The following is a 19,988-nucleotide window of genomic DNA, read 5'->3' on the forward strand; positions in this document are numbered from 1 at the left end:
CCAAGTGCTTCACAGAAGTTTAGAACGTAGAGCCGTGAAAATAAAAAATCGCATTTTTTCTACAAAAATGATCTTTTTGCCCCCAAATTTTTATTTTCACAAGGGTAACAAGAGAAATTAGACCACAAAAGTTGTTGTGCAATTTCTCCTGAGTACGTCGATACCCCATATGTGGGGGTAAAGCACTGTTTCGGCGCACCGCAGAGCTTGGAAGAGAAGGAGTGTCGTTTTACTTTTTCAATGTAGAATTGGCTGGAATTGAGATCGGACGCCATGTCACGTTTGGAGAGCCCCTGATGTGCCTAAACAGTGGAAACCCCCCACAAGTGATACCATTTTGGAAACTAGACCCCTTAAGGAACTTATCTAGTTGTGTGGTGAGCACTTTAAACCCCCATGTGCTTCACAGAAGTTTATAACGTATAGCTGTGAAAATAAAAAAAAAAAAAAAAAAAAATCGCATTTTTTCTACAAAAATGATCTTTTTGCCTCCAAATTTTTATTTTACCAAGGGTAACAGGAGAAAATGGACCTCAGAAGTTGTTGTACAATTTGTCCTGAGTACGCCGACACCCCATATGTGGGGGTAAACCACTGTTTGGGCGCATGGCTCAGCTCGGAAGCAAAGGAGCGCCATTTGACTTTTCAATGCAAAATTTACTGGAATTGAGATCGGACGCCATGTCGCGTTTGGAGAGCCCCTGATGTGCCTAAACAGTAGAAACCCCCCAAAAGTGACCCCATTTTGGAAACTAGACCCCCCATGGAACTTATCTAGATGTGTAGTGAGAACTTTGAATGCCTAAGTGCATCACAGAAGTTTATAATGCAGAGTCATGAAAATAAAAAATATTTTTTTTTTATAACAAAAAAGATTTTTTAGCCCCCAAGTTTTTATTTTCACAAGGGTAACAAGAGAAATTGGACCTCAAAAGTTGTTGTTCAATTTGTCCTTAGTATGCTGGTACCCCATATGTGGGGGTAAACCACTGTTTGGGCGCATGGCTGAGCTCTGAAGGGAAGGAGCGCCGTTTTGGAATGCAGACTTTGATAGAATTGTCTGTGGGTGTTCTGTTGCGTTTGCAGAGCCCCTGATGTACCTAAACAGTAGAAACCCCCCCACAAGTGACCAAATTTTGGAAACTAGACCCCCTAAGGAACTTATCTAGATATGTGGTGAGAACTTTGAATGCTCAAGTGCTTCAAAGAAGTTTATAATGCAGAGTAGTGAAAATAAAAAATATTTTTTTTTCCACAAAAAAGATTTTTAGCCCCCAAGTTTTTATTTTCACAAGGGTAACAGGAGAAATTGGACCCCAAAAGTTGTTGTCCAATTTATCCCGAGTACGCTGATGCCCCATATGTGGGGGTAAACCACTGTTTGGGCGCACGGCAGAGCTCAGAAGGGAGGGAGCATCATTTGACTTTTTTAGCGCAAAATTGTCTGTCGTGTTTGGAGACCCCCTGATGTACCTAAACAGTGGAAACCCCCCAATTCTAACTCCAACCCTAACTCCAACACACCCCTAACCCTAATCTCAACCCGGTCCATAATCCTAATCACAACCCTAATCTCAACTCTAACCATAACCCTAATCAAAACCCTAAATCCAACACACCCCTAACCCTAATCTCAACCCTAACCTCAAATCTAACGCTAATCCCAATACACCCCTAACCCTAATCCCAACCCTAACCTTAACCCTAATCCCAACCCTAACCCTAATCCCAACCCTAATCCCAAACGTAACCCTAATCCCAACCGTAACCCTAATACCAACCCTAATCCAAACCCTAACCCTAATCCCAACTCTATCCCTAACTTTAGCCCCAACCCTAACCCTAATTTTAGCCCCAACCCTAGCCCTAACCCTAACCCTAAATTTAACCCTAACCCTAGCCCTAACTTTAGCCCCAACCCTAACCCTAAGGCTACTTTCACACTTGCGTCGTGTGGCATCCGTCACAATCCGTTGTTTTGGACAAAAAACGGATCCTGAAAATGTGCCCACAGGATGCCTTTTTTGCCCATAGACTTGTATTACCGACGGATGGCCACACGTCGCGTCCATCGTGCACTGGATCCATTGTGTTTTGGCGGACCGTCGTCACAAAAAAAGTTCAATGTAACCTTTTTTTTGTACGTCGCGTCCGCCATTTCCGCGCATGCGTGGCCGTAACTCTGCCCCCTCCTCCCCAAGACAGACTGGGCAGCGGATGCGGTGAAAAACTGCATCCACTGCCCACGTTGTGCACAATTTTCACAACGTGCGTCGGTACGTCGGGCTGACGCATTGCGACCGCCCCGTACCGACGCAAGTGTGAAAGAAGCCTAAGGCTACTTTCACACTAGCGTCGTACTCGGCCCATCGCAGTGTGTCGGGCCGACGTAACGACGCTAGCGTTGTAAGCGCCGCACAACGGGTGCAGAGGATGCTGTTTTTTCAACGCACCCGCTGCCCCATTGTGAGGTGCGGGGAGGCGGGGGCGGAGTTCCAGCCGCGCATGCGCGGTCGGAAATGGCGGACACGTCGCACAAAAAAAGTTACATGTAGTGTTTTTTGTGCCGACGGTCGGCCAAAGCACGACGCATCCGTCGCACAACGGATGCGACGTGTGGCAATCCGTCGCAATGTGTCGCTAATGCAAGTCAATGGAGAAAAAAACGCATCCTGCAAGCACTTTCGCAGGATGCGATTTTTCTCCGACGCATTGCGACAGAAGCCAAAAAACACTACTGTGAAAGTAGCCTAACCCTAACCCTAGCCCTAACCCTAAATTTAGCCCCAACCCTAGCCCTAACCCTAGCCCTAACCCTAACCCTAACTCTAGCCCTAGCCCTAACCCTAACCCTAACCCTAATTTTAGCCCCAACTTGTCTCTCCTGCCGGCCGGCAGATGGCAGCAGATGGCGGGCGCACTGCACATGCGCCCGCCATTTTCTTTGCAGAGGAAGAAGCCGGCCGGCAAGAGGAGACGCAGGAGGACTCGGGGACACCGGGTGAGTATGATAGGGTCCCCGAATCCCCCTATTTCTCTGTCCTCTGATGTGCGATCACATCAGAGGACAGAGAATTACAGATCACTTTTTTTTTTTTTTTTTTTTTGCGGTCGCCGGTAAACAGTTAATTACCGGCGATCGCAAAGCAGGGGTCGGTAAAAACCGACCCCGATCATGTTCTTTGGGGTCTCGGCTACCCCCGGCAGCTGAGGCCCCAAAGATCTTCCGGGTGCCGGGCGGCGGGCGCACTGCGCATGCGCCCGCCATTTTTTCCCGGAAAAAAGATGGCGGCGCCCATCGGGAGCCACGAGGAGCACCGGGGGAGATAGGTGAGTATTGGGGGGCTATTGGGGGCCATCGGGGACACTATTTCAATGTCCTCCGATGTGCGATCACATCGGAGGACAGAGAAATTAAATGGCAAATCGCGTTTTTTTTGTTGCGACCGCCGGTAAACGGTTAATTACCGGCGATCGCAACTCGGGGGTCGGTAAAAACCCCCCGAATCATGTTCTCTGGGGTCTCGGCTACCCTCGGCAACCGAGACCCCAGGGAAAATCCGACTCTGGGGGGAGCTATTCACTTTTTCCACAGCGCCGTTAATTAACGGCGCTGTGGTTTAAGTACCCTTAACTGCCGCCGTTAAAAGGCATATCGGCGGTCGTTAAGGGGTTAAAATCAAAAGAATTTCAAAAAGATGTAGCTGATGGCTTTTCCATCTCACAAACCAGGAAGCACACAGTCTGAGACAGACTAGCCTTGGTTTCATTATTTTCCTCAGTAATTTGTAGTGCGTCAGATAATAAAAACTTGCTGTTATTAAGGTGCTGTGTGGATCAATCCATAGTCACATAGACTCTTTAGGTTCTACACATCCGTATCATTTGAATCTATGTATTATTATACAGAGAATGAGACTACTATTCCCATTTTCTATGTTCTTAAGCACTGCAGTAGTAAGATTTAGGTCTTTCTGTCATGATTTCATCTACCGGTGTGTCTGGACACAGTGAGTAACAATTCAACCATCCAATCTAGGGCAGGGGCATGCAAAATTGTCAGTAGGATGATGGACAGCTCAGCCATCCAATCGGAGGCTGGAGTGTGGTGAGTTGTCAATGTGTTGAGTCACAGTTCAGTCATCTAATCGGTCAGGAGTGACGGGCTTCCTCCATGTGTCTCCTGTTCAAAGCAATTATCTGCCGATTTAGCTGGTTCTCTGCTTACAATTACTGCCATTTGTAGCTTAGCTAAAGTCGTCTGTGCTTTCTCTGTACTCTGTGTTCCTGTATTTGATCGTTGCCTTGCCTTTAGCTATCCATTTGTCTTGCCCCTTTGTCTTGATTCGCTACCTTTCTGGAATTTTGACCTGGGACTGTGACCGGACTATGCCTTTGCCTTACCCCCTTGTTTATGACGTGCTCTCTTGATGTCCGACTCGAACCTCTTGACTATCCTGCCTCATGGCTTTTCCAAAAGTAGTGATTACCATCACACTTTCTATCCCTATCTGTAATGATGATCTGTACCCTACAACCTCCTTTCCCTAGGCTGTAAAGCGATAAAGTGACCACTGCTTTTCCTGTCAGCATCATAATTTTCAGCGGGGCTGTGATAGTCCCCCTGAATTTTCAATGCTAGATCAAGTGATATAGTTGCAGGGCAAACCCTAAGAGAGAGTGGGTGCTTGTGGTCCTTTGATTATTCTATTGCAGTGAATACAGTCTATACTTTCTCTTGACTATGCCTTCCCTATTGTTAATATCACTGCACACTGAATATGCTTGCATCCTTCATATGCCTTACCCATACCTTATTACATATACATTTTGTATAGTACATATGACATCACATTACATTGGCATGATCCTTGACCTGTTACATTCAATGTTGTAAATATTTTGTTTTTATATGCCCTTGCATTGATGTATATTTTTGTTAGTTACTTGTTTTGTTAAATAAACATACTTTGTACCAATAGTTTATATTCTGGACTTTATGGTACGTTTGTTCCCTTCTTTTTTCTTCAAGTATTATTACCAGCTGTCTGGGTTTTGCCATCACTATCCCACATAGTTTGCAGTATGACATAATTCATTATTTGTTCACATTTTCCTCTATATTGTTAAACATACATGCCATACCCCTATGTTATTCCTTTGTGCCCTTTTTATTTATTTTCAAGTGATAATGCAAGGCATTATGCGGAAGCCTGCTCTTTGTGGCAATGTGTGAAATAGCTCAAGACATCAGCATTAGGGATGAGCAAATCGCTTCGGATAACTCCATATCCGAATAGCTATAGCGCTTCCCGAATAGCTGCCTCGATAACCTGGATACCTGGAGGGCTCCCGATAATCAGCTGTTCGGCGCCGCAGCTGCATGTGTCGCGGCTGTGTGACAGTCACAACAAACAGGCTCTCCATGCATGTGTAGTGACTGTCACACAGCCACCACACATGCAGCCGTGGCGCCGAGCAGCTGATTATCGGGAGCGATCCAGGTATCCGGGTTCCCGAGGCAGCTATTCGGTAAGCGCTATAGCTATTTGGATAAGTAGTTAACCAAAGCTATTCATACATCCCTAATCGGCATGAATCAAATCAAAAATTTGCTGAACCTACAAGTTTCATATTGACGTTTAGGATTGCTACTTCCAATAGGTGGCGCTAGAGTTCTAGTCCTCTTCCTCTCCAAAGAGTCAATTTGCATATAAAATTCAACTCAAATTCAACTTACAGCAGATCAATTCGATTATCTCTATTACCCAGCAATGGTTGTTATCATAATTTTCATGAAAATGTTTAAGGTAAAGAAAGGTACCCAGGTTGGTCTATGAATAATAATTATAATGTTACAACATAGATGCAATTAATATATTTCAAGGGAAAGTGCAGAAGTTGTTCTTGGCAATCAGTTTGGATCTAGAGTTCATGGATTTTATTTTTCCCCAATTTTTTCTGTTAGGAAGGTAATATCAACAAGTAAAAAAAAAAAATAAACATGCAAAAGTTCACAAACGGTATAAGAAGCCTATTTGCAAGAAATGTTTATGTTACATCTGAGTGAATTTTATGGAGGGTGAATCAGAAAAAAGTGTAATGAAAGAAACTGTCAATGGAAAACAGTTGGATCCATCCAGAGTGCACATTTTGTGTGGGAGGACTTTTCTCTCAATCCTTAAATTATACATATGACTAAGAAAACTGGGTAATCTTTGCAATGTTTCAGTGCGATACATGAAGCTGAAAGTATGTGGATGCTGGAGTTTCGAATGACATTTTATGAATGTTACCAGCAAATTCTGGAAAATAAGAGGGTCTTCAATTTAATTACAATGTTTTGGAAAATAAAATCTTTTAAATATAATTATGAGAAAATATGCACTAAACCATTCTAGGAAATGAAAAGAATAAAATGAATAGGCTTGTGTGAAATCATCCTTTATGGATGCTGCTTGTTTAGTCATTCAGTTCAATGGTATGCACCATGCTAAAAGCTGCATGGCACAGGTTACAGAAGGCTTTAGGTCGGATCTTTTAACCTGACTCTTATTTCCACCAGGATTAGTCACTCTTCTCTCTTTGCAGTGAGGGCATGTTCACAAACAGTTTTTCATATGGATTTTGGAGTCAATTCTGCTGCAAAATCAGCATGAAAAAACGCTTCAAATGTGCTTTCAATATGGTTCTCATTGATATCAATGGTTAAAAATGCGTATGTGGTATATTGTGTTGTTTTTCACAAGTTATGTTTTTCAACATGGGCAAAGAGAAGCAACCTGTTGATTTTGCTTGAAAAAATGTAACCACTGACTCATCAGAAAAAAATACCTGATGCATGATAAAAATGCGACAAAGATTTTGCCAAAAAAAAGACACCAAAAAGAGGTTTTATTTCTAATAATTTTTGTTATGTGGATTTCAGTCTGGTGCATCACACGTTATACACTCTCTCTGCAGCATACATCGGAATCAGCAGTTCTAGGTCTCTGATATCTATCATTGACTTCCATTATGGAAGAGCAATGTGATGGGATTCTACACCACCATTTCGAGGAGGAAAAAGGAATCAAGAGTGTATATATATATAATATACTGTATATCTAAAAATATATATACACTGTGTATGTGCAGCGCCCCAGAGTCCTGGTCGTTGCAGTACTGTTGCTCCGCCACTAAGGGGGGCTATGGTACGTCTGATGGCACTGAAGGAGTTCACCTGACCAGGTATCACAAACACCAATACACTTCACAGTCTGGCCTCCAGGGGGAGCTAAGGGTGCTATGTATTAGGCCACTCCTCACAGTCTGGTAAAACTGGGGGTTAGATAGGAAGTTAGACAGAAGCTGACTGGGTTGGAACCAGGCAACATCCTGTGGCAGAGGGTGTTGCAAGGGAAGATTCAGGGGGGTCCCTGTCAGGGGTGGGATCCTGACAGAGGCCTAGCGAACAGAAAGCACGTTACGGGACCACGCCTGCACTTCATTGCGGCGGTACCCCAAGAAAGGACAAAAAGCGAGGTTTATTGTGAAGAGTGAGAAACGAGATCAACGCAACAAGGAGAAAACACCAGTAGGAGTCGTGCTGTAAGATCGAGGCAACATCCTACTGAGGCGCGTAGCCGGTGGCCGGAAACGCCGAGGAAGTACTGGCTCCAAGCCCTACTTCAAACCAACGGCAGGACAGTCAGTTATAGGCGGGCTGTCTCACTTAAATCACCTAAGCAGACATAGGGGGCAACAGTGGGAGAGGGGCGACTCTAGGGTCCCGGAAGAACTCCAGGCCTACCCGTCATACGGGTGCGTCCTAGCCATATCATCTGGGGGACGGAGAAGAACATCAGAATCAGTTGTGAGGGAACATCAGAAACAGACACAACAGTTGTGAGGACTATCCCGTGGTGCTCAGCAGGGAAGGACTACAACACACAAGCGCTAGAAGGAAGGCACCGATTTCCACCTGCAAAGGGAACTCTGGAGGTGCCATCGGACCGGCCGGTCTCAGACAGCCCTGTTAACCAAACTCTGGACTGAGGATCCTGAAGCCTTCAGTAAAGAGGTAAAGAGACTGCAACCCTGTGTCCTCGTTATTCATCGCACCCTGCACCACACATCATTACTCTCAACTTTTACTGGACGCCCCTTAGCAGGGTCACGGACCGGGTCTAGCCACCATGACAATCCCAGAACCGAGACAGAGAGGCCCGGTAGCGGGTACCCCTCGGCCCTGCGACGGTGGGGGCGCTCCAACTTGGCGTCACGAACAGGATCTACTTAAGACTGAAGAATCAGGTCATTTGTGCCTTGGAACTGTGATTTATTGTGCTTGGACTGTGACTTATTACAAAGACTGTGGATTGCCACTTGCCACCAGAAGTCCCCGCCAAACCCGCCGCCATTACAGCGCTGAGGAGAGCGCAGGAGAAGAAGAAGGGCGTGGAGTGGGCGTAGACAAGCTGGGTAGCGCGAAAGACAATGGCCGCCCAGTCTAAGTATTTCTGTATCCTGAGGACGTGTCCATCAGCGGCTGAGGTCCGCCTCCTGATTCTCTTTGGAGGGTAGAGACCATGGAGACGGGGCCGCCCACGAAAGAGAGCGTGGGAAGATACCGAGGAGGAGGCAAAGATGGCGACGTCGGAAGCACCGCATGGGGACGACCCGACCCAGCATGAGACTGCATTACCCGTCACAGCCCCAGACTCGCCATCGTTGCAGGGACTGGCCCTCACAGAGTTACTGCCGGGCAGACCCAACTGGCTGCCGTCTGAGGAGTGTGTGGCTGCAGCTGAGGCCTGGCGGATGGCACGCCGCCGGGAGGCCGACGCTCGTGTGACCGCTCGGCTGGGCCAGCCTACGGAGGTCCGCCTATCTCCGGTGTCCCCTGCTTCCTCCATCCCGGCCACGGCAGAGTGCGAGAGCAGGCACAGGGCCTGAGGATCCTGCCGGAGGGCGCCTGATGATGGCGTGGAGGAATAGACCCCAACCTGCGGCCCAAATCGACCTGACGGGTGCTGAGGAGGTTCCCCCGTCACGCTGGGGTGTAGTGGTATTCTTTAACTCCCGAGAGGGCAGGGGAGTCATCCAGGAAATTGGAGAGCCACTGCAGGTCCGTGTTGACCGGAGGGAAGTGGAGCCCTGCGGTGGAAGATATGACAGAGACCGCGATTTAGAGCCTGGAGACGCCGTGACCTATACCCGATGGAGGAGGGAGGTCGGCTGGACGGCTCGGGGCGTTCAGCGGTGCATCACTCTCCAGACTGCTGCCAGAACGCCAGAGGACGAATCCCCTGCAGAAAAGGCAACGGAACCCGCCACCGCGGAACCCCAGGATATCCCGGCCCACATTGCATCTATGGGTCGCGCCCGCTCCCGGTCAAGGAAGGAGGCCCAGAGAGGAGTGGTGCCGCTGCCTGGACGAGGATCGGGCCTTTCTATACCATCACGGGCCGTTTGCCGGGTGAGGCCCGGAAGGAGGCCACCTCCGGATCATCCAGAACCTGAGTAAGCATAAATGCTTTACAGAATGTATATAGTTAACTGTTTGTCCTTCCATGCGTTTCTGCTGCTACAACCCGTACGGGGTTAGTTGGCGAGTCCTCCTAGGAGCCATACAGAGATGGCTCAGTGATCTTGTGCTGAGAGAAGGTTGATAAGTTCTATACTGTGTATAGAAAGAGAAATGCAGTAGGCCCAGACGAGGAACGAGGCGGTCCTGCAAAAGAGCGAGAGGCAGTAGGCCTGGGGCAGATAGACAGGCGGTCCTGCGAATGTAAAGTTGGAAAAATGAAGAAAAGTTGATTAGGATTGTAGTGTTTTATAGTAAGCCTTTAGTGGATTCAGCTTATACGTCCTTAAAGGCAATGTTAAATTATTGTTCAGAAATTGCACTAAGTAGAATACCCGGTTGGGTAAGAGAAGTTATTTAGAGTATGTTATTTAAAATATTTAACCATGTTTGTAACGTTCAAGTGTTCTCACCTCCCATGAAGGGAAGCTCTGTTAAAAATTTACTTGTGTTTGCATTTCTAGAAATTGTATGTCTTTTTGCTGACATGTATTGTTGTTTTCTTCCCAGTCCGGGAGTACTGGATTTAACCGGGGGGAGTGCAGCGCCCCAGAGTCCTGGTCATTGCAGTACTGTTGCTCCGCCACTAAGGGGGGCTATGGTATGTCTGATGGCACTGAAGGAGTTCACCTGACCAGGTATCACAAACACCAATACACTTCACAGTCTGGCCTCCAGGGGGAGCTAAGGGTGCTATGTATTAGGCCACTCCTCACAGTCTGGTAAAACTGGGGGTTAGATAGGAAGTTAGACAGAAGCTGACTGGGTTGGAACCAGGCAACATCCTGTGGCAGAGGGTGTTGCAGGGAAAGATTCAGGGGGGTCCCTGTCAGGGGTGGGATCCTGACAGAGGCCTAGCGAACACAAAGCACGTTACGGGACCGCGCCTGCACTTCATTGCGGTGGTACCCCAAGAAAGGACAAGAAGCGAGGTTTATTGTGAAGAGTGAGAAACGAGATCAACACAACAAGGAGAAAACATCAGTAGGAGTCGTGCTGTAAGATCGAGGCAACATCCTACTGAGGCGCGTAGCCGGTGGCCGGAAACGCCGAGGAAGTACTGGCTCCAAGCCCTACTTCAAACCAACGGCAGGACTATAGTTATAGGCGGGCTGTCTCACCTAAATCACCTAAGCAGACAAATAGGGGGCAACAGTGGGAGAGGGGGGACTCTAGGGTCCCGGAAGAACTCCAGGCCTACCCGTCATATGAGTGCGTCCTAGCCATATCAACTGGGGGGACGGAGAAGAACATCAGAATCAGTTGTGAGGGAACATCAGAAACAGACACAACAGTTGTGAGGACTATCCCGTGGTGCTCAGCAGGGAAGGACTACAACACACAAGCGCTAGAAGGAAGGCACCGATTTCCACCTGCAAAGGGAACTCTGGAGGTGCCATCGGACCGGCCGGTCTCAGACAGCCCTGTTAACCATACTCTGGACTGAGGATCCTGAAGCCTTCAGTAAAGAGGTAAAGAGACTGCAACCCTGTGTCCTCGTTATTCATCGCACCCTGCACCACACATCATTACTCTCAACTTTTACTGGACGCCCCATAGCAGGGTCACGGACCGGGTCTAGCCACCGTGACAATCCCAGAACCGAGACAGAGAGGCCCGGTACCGGGTACCCCTCGGCCCTGCGATGGTGGGGGCCCTCCATACGTTAAATGGATTTACTGACTACACAGTGAAAGGGCCGGTCAGCAGACCAATTGCAAGGCTAGTTTGATGGCTAATGAGGATGCAAGGTGCCCTGTTTAAACTTTCCAGTGTCCTTGTGTCATTTCCACTTATAACTGTAAGGCCGGTGTCACACTTGCAACTGCAATACGAGAAACTCACACGAGTCTCTCGCTTTAAATACCCGGCGCTGCCGCCGGCACTCGGGACCGGAGTGTGTAGCTGCATGTATTTCTATGCAGTTGAACCCTCCAGTCAGAACCGCCAGCCGCAGTGCCGGGTATTGAGGCAAGAGACCCTTTATAGGTGTGAAAATGTGAAGGCCGCAGCATTTCCTTGGACCTGATATGCAGAATGCCAAAACTGTCTATGAAAGCCCTGTTCTCATATTTACAGTTGTGGCCAAAAGTATTGAGACCCCTGCAATTCTGTCAGATAATACTCAGTTTCTTCCTGAAAATGATTGCAAACACAAATTCTTTGGTATTATTATGTTCATTTAATTTGTCTTAAATGAAAAAACACAAAAGAGAATGAAGCAAAAAGCAAAACATTGATCATTTCACACAAAACTCCAAAAATGGGCCAGACAAGAGTACTGGCACCCTCAGCCTAATACTTGGTTGCACAACCTTTAGCCAAAATAACTGAGACCAACAGCTTCCGGTAACCATCAATGAGTTTCTTACAATGCTCTGCTGGAATTTTTTTGCTGGAGTCATTGCTGGCCACCTTAGAAGTCTCCAGTGCTTTCTCTCAAACCATTTTCTAGTGCTTTTTGAAGTGTGTTTTGGGTCATTGTCCTGCTGGAAGACCCATGACCTCTGAGGGAGACTCAGCTTTCTCACACTGGGCCCTACATTATGCTGCAAAATTTGTTGGTAGTCTTCAGACTTCATAATGCCATGCACATGGTCAAGCAGTCCAGTACCAGAGGCAGCAAAGCAACCCCAAAACATTAGGGAACCTCCGCCATGTTTGACTGTAGGGACCGTGTTCTTTTCTTTGAATGCCTCTTTTTTCTCCTGTAAACTCTATGTTGATGCCTTTGCCCAAAAAGCTCTACTTTTGTCTCATCTGACCAGAGAACATTCTTCCAAAACGTTTTAGGCTTTTTCAGGTAAGTTTTGGTAAACTCCAGCCTGGCTTTTTTATGCCTTGGGGTAAGAAGTGGGGTCTTCCTGGGTCTCCTACCATACAGTCCCTTTTCATTCAGACACCGACGGATAGTACGGGTTGACACTGATGTACCCTCGGACTGCAGGGCAGCTTGAACTTGTTTGGATGTTAGTCGAGGTTCTTTATCCAACATCCGCACAATCTTGTGTTGAAATCTCTTGTCAATTTTTCTTTTCCATCCACATCTAGGGAGGTTAGCCACAGTGCCATGGGCTTTAAACTTCTTGATGAGACTGCGCACGGTAGACACAGGAACATTCAGGTCTTTTGAGATGGACTTGTAGCCTTGATATTGCTCATGCTTCCTCACAATTTGGTTTCTCAAGTCCTCAGGCAGTTCTTTGGTCTTCTTTCTTTTCTCCATGCTCAATGTGGTACACACAAGGACACAGGACATAATAATATAATAATAATAATAATTTTTACTTATATAGCGCCAACATATTCCGCAGCGCTTTACAACTTATGGAGGGGACTTGTACAGACAATAGACATTACATCATAACAGAAATCACAGTTCAAAACAGATACCAGTAGGAATGAGGGCCCTGCTCGCAAGCTTACAAACTATGAGGAAAAGGGGAGACACGAGAGGTGGATGGTAACAATTGCTTTAGTTATTTGGACCAGCCATAGTGTAAGGCTCGGGTGTTCATGTAAAGCTGCATTGAACCAGTTAACTGCCTAAGTATGTAGCAGTACAGACACAGAGTGCTATTAACTGCATAAAGTGTATGAGAACATGATGCGAGGAACCTGATTATTTTTTTGTTTGTTTGTTTGTTTTTTTGAATGGGCCACACAGGGAAGGTTAATGCATTGAGGCGGTAGGCCAGTCTGAACAAATGAGTTTTTAGGGCACGCTTAAAACTGTGGGGATTGGGGATTAATCGTAGTAACCTAGGTAGTGCATTCCAAAGAATCGGCGCAGCACGTGTAAAGTCTTGGAGACGGGAGTGGGAGGTTCTGATTATTGAGGATGCTAACCTGAGGTCATTAGTGGAGCGGAGGGCACGGGTAGGGTGGTAGACTGAGACCAGAGAGGAGATGTAGGGTGGTGCTGAGCCATGGAGTGCTTTGTGGATGAGGGTAGTAGTTTTGTACTGGATTCTGGAGTGGATGGGTAGCCAGTGTAATGACTGGCACAAGGTAGAGGCATCGGTGTAACGGTTGGTGAGGAATATGATTCTGGCAGCAGCATTCAGGACAGATTGGAGCGGGGAGAGTTTGGTAAGAGGGAGGCCGATTAGTAGAGAGTTACAATAGTCCAGACGAGAATGAATAAGTGAGACAGTAAGAGTTTTTGCAGAGTTGAAAGTAAGAAAAGGGCGAATTCTAGAAATGTTTTTGAGATGCAGATAAGAGCGAGCCAGTGATCGGATGTGGGGGGTGAATGAAAGCTCGGAATCAAGGATGACCCCAAGGCAGCGGGCATGTTGCTTTGGAGTAATGATGGAACCGCACACGGAGATGGCAATGTCAGGCAAAGGTAGGTTAGTAGAGGGAGAGAACACGAGGAGTTCAGTTTTTGACAGGTTCAGTTTCAGATAGATGGAGGACATGATGTTAGAGACAGCGGTAAGACAATCACTGGTGTTTTCTAAAAAGGTCGGCGTGATAACAGGAGCAGAGGTGTATAATTGGGTGTCGTCAGCATAGAGATGGTACTGGAAACCAAATCTACTGATTGTTTGTCCAATGGGGCAGTATACAAAGAGAAGAGGAGGGGGCCTAGGACTGATCCTTGAGGAACCCCAACAGTAAGGGGAAGGTGAGAGGAGGAACCAGCAAAACATACAGTAAAGGATCGGTCAGAGAGATAGGAGGAGAACCAAGAGAGAACGGTGTCCTTGAGGCCGATGGAGCGGAGCATAGTGAGGAGGAGCTGATGATCCACAGTGTCGAATGCTGCGGAGAGATCCAAGAGAATTAGCATGGAGTAGTGACCATTAGATTTAGCTGTTAGTAGGTCATTAGAGACTTTAGTGAGGGCAGTTTCAGTAGAGTGTAAGGAGCGGAAGCCAGATTGATGAGGGTCGAGAAGAGAGTTATCTGAGAGATAGCGGGTAAGACGGGAGTGGACCAGGCGTTCGAGGAGTTTAGAGATGAAGGGAAGATTAGAGACAGGTCTATAATTAGCGGCACAATTTTGGTCGAGGGAGGGTTTTTTAAGTAATGGATGTATGATGGCATGCTTAAATGAGGAGGGAAAAATACCGGAAGTGAGGGAAAGGTTGAATATTTTTGTTAGGTGAGAGGTGACAGCCGGGGAAAGGGACTGGAGGAGATGTGACGGAATGGGGTCACTGGTGCAAGTGGTCAGTCGAGAAGATGCAAGGAGCCTGGTTACTTCTTCTTCTGTAACTGGTTCAAAGTCAGAGAGTGAACTAGATGCAGTGGGGGAGGGAGGACAGTGCATGGTATGAAGAGATTGGGAGATGATTTCCTGTCGAATGTGGTCAATTTTTTCTTTGAAGTAATTGGCCAGATCGTCAGCGCGGAGATCTGTGGTTGGGGCCTGCTCTCTTGGGTTGAGTAGGGACTGGAAAGTGTCAAAGAGACGTTTAGGGTTATTTGACAGTGAGGTGATGAGGGTGTTGAAATAGGTTTGTTTGGAGAGGCGAAGGGCAGATTTGTATGTTTTTAGCATGAACTTATAATGGATGAAATCTTCGGGTAGATTAGATTTTCTCCACAGACGTTCGGCGCACCTGGAGCACCGCAGCAGGAAACGTGTTTGCAGCGTGTGCCACGGTTGTTGCCGTCTGTGCCGAGTTGTTCTAGAGTCTGTCTGCTGGAGTCTGACTTGAAGAGCTGTTCCTAACCAGAGTCCTAATGCACTGGGACAGATGGAAACTCCACTAGCCTGGTTGCCTGCAATGCTCTGAACACATGTCAGTGATGATTTCTCATGTAATCCCTGTTTTTTTATAATTATCTTGTACATATTTGCAATTGTCTCTTTTGTAACATCTTTATATAACTTTTTATAAAAGACAGGACAGAGGTTGAGTCAACTTTAATCCATGTCAACTGGCTGCAAGTGTGATTTAGTTATTGCCAACACCTGTTAGGTGCCACAGGTAAGTTACAGGTGCTGTTAATTACACAAATTAGAGAAGCATCACATGATTTTTCGAACAGTGCCAATACTTTTGTCCACCCCCTTTTTTTATGTTTGGTGTGGAATTATATCCATATTTGGCTTTAGGACAATTATTTTTGTGTTTTTTCATTTAAGACAAATTAAATGAAGATAATAATACCAAAGAATGTGTTTGCAATCATTTTCAGGAAGAAACTGAGCATTGTCTGACAGAATTGCCGGGGTGTCAATACTTTTGGCCACAACTGTAGGTGTTTCTCACAAAATTAGAAAAAAGTTAATTTATTTCAGTTCTTCAATACAAAAAGTGAAACTCATATATTAGAAGCAACCAGGATAATCGCAGCCTTAAAAGGATTGTTAAGAAAAGACCATTCAAAAATTTGAGGGAGATTCACAAGGAGTTGACTGTTGCTGGAGTCATTGCTTCAAGAGCCACCACAAACAGATGTATCCAGGACAGGGGCTACATGTGTCGCATTCCATGTGTCAGGCCACTCATGTCCAATAGACAATGCCAGAAGCTTCATACCTGGGCCAAGGAGAAACATCACTGAACTGTTGCTCAGTGGTCCAAGGTGTTGTTTTCAAATGAAAGTAAATTTTGCATTTCATTTGGAAATCAAGGTCCCACAGTCTGGAGGAAGAGTGGAGAGGCACCCAACCCAAGTTGCTTGAGGCCTAGTGTGAAGTTTCCACAATCAGTGATGGTTTGGGGAGCCATGTCATCTGCTGGTGTAGGTTCCCTGTGTTTTATCAAGACCAAAGTCAGCACAGCCGTCTACCAGGAAACTTTTGAGCACTTCATGCTTCTCTCTGCCGACAAGCTTTTCGGAGATGGAAATTTAATTCTCCAGCAGGACTTGGCACCTGTTCACACTGCCAAAAGTAACAATTGCTGGTTTTAAAACAACAGTATCACTGTGCTTGATTGGCCAGCAAACTGGCCTGACCTTAACCTCATAAAGAATCTATGAGGTATTGTCAAGAATAAGATGAGAGACACCAGACCCAACCATACTGAAGGCTGCTATCAAAGCAACCTGAGCTTCCATAACACCTCAATGCCTCAGGCTGATCGCCTCCATGCCACGCTGCATTGATGTAGTAACTGATGCAAAGGGACCGCCGACCAAGTATTGAGTGCATTTACTGAACATACATTAAAGTAGGCCAACAATTCGGATTTTAAACTCATTTTTCAAGCTGGTGCTATAAAGTATTCTAATTTACTGAGATAATGACTTTTGAGTATTCATAGGCTGTAAGCCATAATCATCAACATTAAAAGAAATAAACACTTGAAATAGATCACTCTGTTTGTAATGACTCTATATAATATGAGTTTCACTTTTTGAATTGAAGAACTGAAATTAAGTTTTTGATGATATTCTAATTTTGTGAGAAGCACATGTACTAGCATATTGAATAGTAGGTTTGTAACCACCAAGAAACATTTGAAACAAATCCTGAACAATTTCTTGGAGTGAATCACATTAGTAGTGTAGACATATGGTTATTAGAACAGACATCATTTATAGTACAGTACATAAAATATATGGCTACTTTACGGTTGCTGTCATGATTCAGGCCCTGCGTTGGGCACTTATGTCCGGTAATTTTTTGTTAACCATCTTTTGGATCCAGGACCTTGCTGTAGCATTTCATATTCAGGTTTTTGATACATTTGCTGCTGACAGTATATTGTATTGGGCTTCATATATACAGCTCTGGCAAAAAAAAAAAAAAACCCTGTCATGGGCAGCCAACCCTATCTCCACACCTGAACCCCATTGAAAACCTCTGGAATGTAATCAAGAAGATGATGGATAGTCACAAGCCAACAAACAAAGAAGAACTGCTTACATTTTTGCGCCAGAAGCAGTGTGAAAGACTGGTGGAAAGCATGCTAAGACGTATGAAAGCTGTGATTAAAAATCATGGTTATTCCACAAAATATTGATTTCTGAACTCTTCCTGAGTTAAAACATTAGTATTGTTGTTTCTAAATGATTATGAACTTGTTTTTTTGCATTATTTGAGGTCTGAAAGCACTGGGTTGTTTTTTTTTTTAATTTTGACCATTTCTCCTTTTCAGAAAAAAAATAAATGTATTGCTTGGAAATTTGGAGACATGTTGTTAGAAGTTTATAGAATAAATGAACAATTTACATTTCACTCAAAAATATACATATAAAGAGAAAAATCAGACAAACTGAACATTTTGCAGTGTTTGCCTAATTTTTGCCAGAGCTGTATATTCTTTAGCTCCAATTATTGCACATTGATTTATATCTTGCAAAATGTTTTGTGCAAAATATGTGTAGTTAGATGTCTAGCTATTTTGTTATGATAGCACTCCATACACATTGAGTGCAGCATGTGGTTTTGATATTTGCATACTATTTGTTAGGTACTGCAGTTGTTTTTTTTACTCTGTTTTTGTTAGGGCATGGTACTTACTACATTTATTGTGATGCCCTTCTGTCACGCCTCTGCTGTCAGGTGTCCCAGGACCAGTGGCTCCTTCCCTCTCCCTATCTCTAGGGGTGCCCTATCTCGTCCTGTTCCCCGGATTAATACTGATGGTGAAGGCCACATATCTTGCCTTAGCTCCTGAATCTGCCCTAAGTCTGTACCCTTTCCCCATCCAGGGAAGAGGGAAATAGTATTGTACCGTAATATACCAACCAGACTAACAAGGTAATACTGTAAGAACAGGGGTAACGATAAATACCAAACATACAAATATACTCACACATATAACAGAAGAATGCATCGGGAAGTGTAGGATGGGGTTAAACCAAAGTAGGAGAAGAAAGGGCATTATAACACACTCCAAACCTAGCAACAGTCACAGATAAATCCACCAAATGCCTTCTCCAACAATAACCACCAACAACAGCAGAGTCTCCAGCGAGTAGACCACGGTTCCCACATCAGAATAAATCAACGGTATGTCCTTCTCTCTCCACTGTTCCTGCCATAAAAATATTTTTTGAGATGGTCAAGCATGACATAGAAGCATTACCTATGCAGACTGGCTTCATCACTAACCTTACTTCTCAGGAACGAGGTGCCCTCCTGAGCCTTAAGAAGAATAAGGAATTTTTGGTTAGAGAGGCTGATAAAGGCGGTAACGTGGTCTTATGGCCGCATGATTTATACTTGGAAGAGGCTTATAGACAGCTTAATGATCCACGGTTTTATCGTAGACTTCCCTCTAACCCTACTGGGGTCTTTGCTGCAAAGCTGAGAGCACTTAATGACAAGGCCTTTCAATTGGGCATTATCAATGTCAAGGAGCGGGACTTTATTTGGGTGGAACAGCCGGTCATATCGACTTTCTACATGCTACCTAAAGTCCACAAAAATATTGAAAAGCCTCCCGGACGCCCAATTGTATCTAGTATTGGTACTTTGTGCGAGAGGGCATGCACTTATATTGATTTTTTTCTGCAGCCAATGGTTATCACATTGCCCTCCTATACTAGGGATTCTTCACATTTCATCAGGACCTATAAAGGAGTGACGTTATCTCCGAATGAATTCATGGTCACCTGCGATGTAGAATCGTTATACTCTAATATCAACCATGATGACGGCATGCGGGCTGTCCTGTTCTTTTTGGACCAACAGGTAAATTCAGACAGATTGCATGATTCTTTCATTATTGATCTACTTGATTTCATTTTGAGACACAATTTTTTTCTGTTTGACAACACCTTTTTTTTACAAACATCCGGCGTGGCTATGGGGGCATGGTGTGCCCCAGCCTTCGCAAATCTTTTCTTAGGGTGGTGGGAGTCTACTGTCGTCTATATTTCAGAGCCATTTATCAACAAAGTGCGACATTGGTCGCGCTATATAGACGACATATTCTTTATTTGGTCCGGCTCATTGGAGGAATGTCTGTATTTTCTGGACTACCTCAATAATAATCCATTTCACGTTTTTTTGACCCACCACTTTTCTTCTGTTACAGTTAATTTTTTGGATCTTGAGGTGAAATGTCAGGATGGCATTCTGTCCACTTGCCTTTACCGGAAGCCCACAGCCGTGAACAGTTTGTTGGAGTATCGCAGCTTCCACCCCAAACATACCAAAGATGGGGTTCCGATCGGCCAATTTCTCAGGGCTAGGCGTAACTGTACCCTGGACCATGACTTCAGGAGGGAAGCCCAGGACCTCACTACGAGGTTTAGGAACAGGAATTACCCCAGAAAATGTATTTCTTCCGCTTTCCGGAGGGCCAATGCACAAGCACAAGACACTCTGCTGGTTTCCACTAAAAGAAGACCGGATAATTATGCACGGTTTATTACGGGTTATCATACCCAATGGTACCAGGTAAGGCAGATTATGAATGAACATTGGAGGATTCTAACAACAGATGCACAGACGTCCCAGGTGGTTAGCACCCAACCACTTATGACAGCTAGGAGGGCGCCT

General features: G+C 45.4%; 1 long non-coding RNA gene across 1 annotated transcript; it reads left to right on the forward strand.

The window, feature by feature from the left end:
* Positions 1 to 18,440: 18,440 nt before the first annotated feature.
* LOC143780761 (uncharacterized) lies at positions 18,441 to 19,753 on the forward strand. Its single transcript, XR_013216514.1, has 3 exons — positions 18,441 to 18,491; positions 19,031 to 19,175; positions 19,522 to 19,753. It is a non-coding gene; the product is annotated as an uncharacterized LOC143780761 (long non-coding RNA).
* Positions 19,754 to 19,988: the final 235 nt, after the last annotated feature.

This window comes from Ranitomeya variabilis, chromosome 1 (genome assembly GCF_051348905.1).
Source record: "Ranitomeya variabilis isolate aRanVar5 chromosome 1, aRanVar5.hap1, whole genome shotgun sequence".
Classification (NCBI taxonomy): Eukaryota; Metazoa; Chordata; class Amphibia; order Anura; family Dendrobatidae; genus Ranitomeya; species Ranitomeya variabilis.